The following is a 3,813-nucleotide window of genomic DNA, read 5'->3' on the forward strand; positions in this document are numbered from 1 at the left end:
TACGAAGATTTTCTGCCTTTTTCACCGAAAATAAGGGGAATTTCTGCCATTTTGCCGCGAAATAATTAAAATTTCTGCAGTTTTACGCCAAAATAAGGGGAATTTCTGACTTTTTGATCCAAAATTAGGGGAATTAATGCAATTTTGCTCCAAAATACGGGTCATTTCTGCCTTTTTGCATGAAATTAAGTGGAATTTCTGCCTTTTTGTCCGGAAATAAGTGAAATTTCTGCAATTTTAGCCAAAAATTAGGGATTCCATTTTTGCCCCAAAATAAGGGAAATTTCTGCCATTTTGCACTGAAATATTTGAAATTTCTGCAATTTTACCCCAAAATAAAGGAAATTTCTGCCTTTTTGCCCCAAAATATAAGGAATTTCTGCCTTTTTGCCCCAAAATAAGGAAAATTTCTGCAATTTTGCCCCAAAATAAGGGGAATTTCTCCCTTTTTACCCCAAAATAAAGGGAATTTCAGCCTTTTTTACCTGAAAATAAGTGAATTTTCTGCAATTTTGCCCAAAATAAGGGAAATTTCTGCAATTTTGCCCCAAAATAAGGTAAATTCCTGCAATTTTGCCCCACAATAAATGGAATTTCTGAGTTTTGCCCCAAAATAAGGAGAATTTTTGCCTTTTTGCCCCACATTTAGGGGAATTTCTGCAATTTTGCTCCAAAATACAGGGAATTTCTGCCTTTTTACCCGGAAATAAGGAGAATGCATACCTTTTTGCCATTAAAAAGGGAAATTTCTTCATTTTTTTCCAAGATAAGTGGAATTTCTGCCTTTATGCCTCTAAATAAGTGGAATTTCTGTCTTTTTCCCCCATAATAAGGGGAATTTCTGACTTATTTCCCTGAAATAAGTGAAATTTCTGCAATTTTTCCCCAAAATAAGGGAAATTTCTGAATTTTTCCCCCAAATAAAGGGAATTTCAGCCTTTTTACCTCAAAATAAGGGGAATTTCTGCATTTTGCCACAAAATATTAGGAATTTCTGCCTTTTTGCCCCAAAATAATGAAAGTTTTTGCCTTTTTTCCCTGAAATAAGTGAAATTTCTTCAATTTTACCCCAAAATAAGTGAAATTTCTGAGTTTTGCCCCAAAATAAGGAGAATTTCTGTGTTTATGCCTGAACATATAGGGATTTTCTGCCTTTTTGCTCCACAATTAGGGGATTTTCTGCAATTGTGCTCCAAAATATGAGGAATTTCTGCTTTTTTGCCCGAAAATAAGAAGAATGTATACCTTTTGCCACAAAAAAGAGAAATTTCTTCATTTTTGCCCCAAAATAAGAGGAATTTCTTCCTTCTTACGTCAAATTAAGTGAAATTTCTGCCTTTTTACCCAAAAATTAACGGAATTTCTGTCTTCTTGCCCCAAAATAAAAGAAATTTTTGAATTTTGCCCTGAAATATGTGAAATTTCTGCAATTTTGCCCCAAAATAAGGGAAATTTCTGCCTTTTTGCCACAAAATAAAGGGAATTTCTGTCTTTTTGCCCCAAAATAAGGGGAATTTCAGCATTTTACCTCATAATAAGGGGAATCTCTGCATTTTTGCCCCAAAATATGGGAAATTTTATCATTTTTGCCCCAAAATAAGAAAAATTTCTGCAATTTTGTACCAGAATAAAAGAAATTTCTGCATTTTTGTTCCAAAATAAGAGAAATTTCTGCCTTTTTTCCCTGACATAAGTGAAATTTCTGCAATTTTGCCCCAAAATAAAGGAAATTTCTGCAAATTTGCCCCAAAGTAGAGGAAATTTCTGCAATTTTGCCCCAAATAAGGGGAATTTCTTAATTTTTGCACACAAAAAAAGGAGATTTTCTGTCCTTTTGAACCAAAATAAGGAGAATTTCAGCCATTTGCCCGAAAATTATGAGAATTTCTGCAATTTTTCTTCAAAATACAGAAAATTTCTTCCTTTTAGCCCCAAAATAAAGGGAATTTCTGCATTTTCCCCCAATATTAGGGGAATTTCTGTATTTTACCTCTAAATAAAAGAAATTTCTGCATTTTACCTCAAAATAAGAAGAATTTCTGACTTTTACCCCAAAATATGAGGAATTTCTGCCTTTTTGTTCCAAAATAAAGAAAATTTCTTCAATTTTGTACCATAATAAAAGAAATTTCTCCTTTTTGCCCCAAAACAAGGGGAATTTCTGACTTTTTACCCTGAAATAAATTAAATTTCTGCAATTTTGCCTGAAAATAAGGGAAATTTGTGCCTTTTGCCCCAAAATAAGAAGAATTTCTCCTTTTTGCCCCAAAATATGGGGAATTTCAGCATTTTACCTCAAAATAAGGGGAATTTCTGACTTTTTGCCCTGAAGTATGTGAAATTTCTGCAATTTTACCCCAAAATAAGGTGAATTTCTGCCTTTTTGCCCCAAAATAATGGGAATTTCTTTTTTTTGCCCCAAAATAAGAAAAATTTTTGCTTTTTTTTCCTGAAATAAGTTAAATTTCTGCAATTTTGCCCTAAAATAAGGGAAATATCTGAAATTTTTCCCCATAATAAAGCAAATTTCTGCAATTTTGCACCAAAATAAGGGGAATTTCTGTTTTTTGCCCCCAAATAAGGGAAATTTCTGCAATTTTGCCCTAAAATAAGGGACATTTCTGACATTTGCCTTAAAATAAGGGGAATTTCTGCCTTTTTGCCACAAAATAAAGAAAATTACTGCATATTATACCCCAAAATTAGGTGAATTTCTGCAATTTTGCTCCAAAATACGAAGATTTTCTGCCTTTTTCACCGAAAATAAGGGGAATTTCTGCCATTTTGCCGCGAAATAATTAAAATTTCTGCAGTTTTACGCCAAAATAAGGGTAATTTCTGACTTTTTGATCCAAAATTAGGGGAATTAATGCAATTTTGCTCCAAAATACGGGTCATTTCTGCCTTTTTGCCTGAAATTAAGTGGAATTTCTGCCTTTTTGTCCGGAAATAAGTGAAATTTCTGCAATTTTAGCCAAAAATTAGGGATTCCATTTTTGCCCCAAAATAAGGGAAATTGCTGCCATTTTGCACTGAAATATTTGAAATTTCTGCAATTTTACCCCAAAATAAAGGAATTTCTGCCTTTTGCCCCAAAATATAAGGAATTTCTGCCTTTTTGCCCCAAAATAAGGAAAATTTCTGCAATTTTGCCCCAAAATAAGGGGAATTTCTCCCTTTTTACCCCAAAATAAAGGGAATTTCAGCCTTTTTTACCTGAAAATAAGTGAATTTTCTGCAATTTTGCCCAAAATAAGGGAAATTTCTGCAATTTTGCCCCAAAATAAGGTAAATTCCTGCAATTTTGCCCCACAATAAATGGAATTTCTGAGTTTTGCCCCAAAATAAGGAGAATTTTTGCCTTTTTGCCCCACAATTAGGGGAATTTCTGCAATTTTTCTCCAAAATACAGGGAATTTCTGCCTTTTTACCCGGAAATAAGGAGAATGCATACCTTTTTGCCATTAAAAAGGGAAATTTCTTCATTTTTTTCCAAGATAAGGGGAATTTCTGCCTTTATGCCTCTAAATAAGTGGAATTTCTGTCTTTTTCCCCCATAATAAGGGGAATTTCTGACTTATTACCCTGAAATAAGTGAAATTTCTGCAATTTTTCCCCAAAATAAGGGAAATTTCTGCCTTTTTCCCCCAAATAAAGGGAATTTCAGCCTTTTTACCTCAAAATAAGGGGAATTTCTGCATTTTTCCACAAAATATTAGGAATTTCTGCCTTTTTGCCCCAAAATAAGGAAAGTTTTTGCCTTTTTTCCCTGAAATAAGTGAAATTTTTTCAATTTTGCCCCAAAATAAGTGA

The sequence above is a fragment of the Micromys minutus genome (assembly GCF_963924665.1).
Source record: "Micromys minutus genome assembly, contig: SCAFFOLD_47, whole genome shotgun sequence".
NCBI lineage: Eukaryota > Metazoa > Chordata > Mammalia > Rodentia > Muridae > Micromys > Micromys minutus.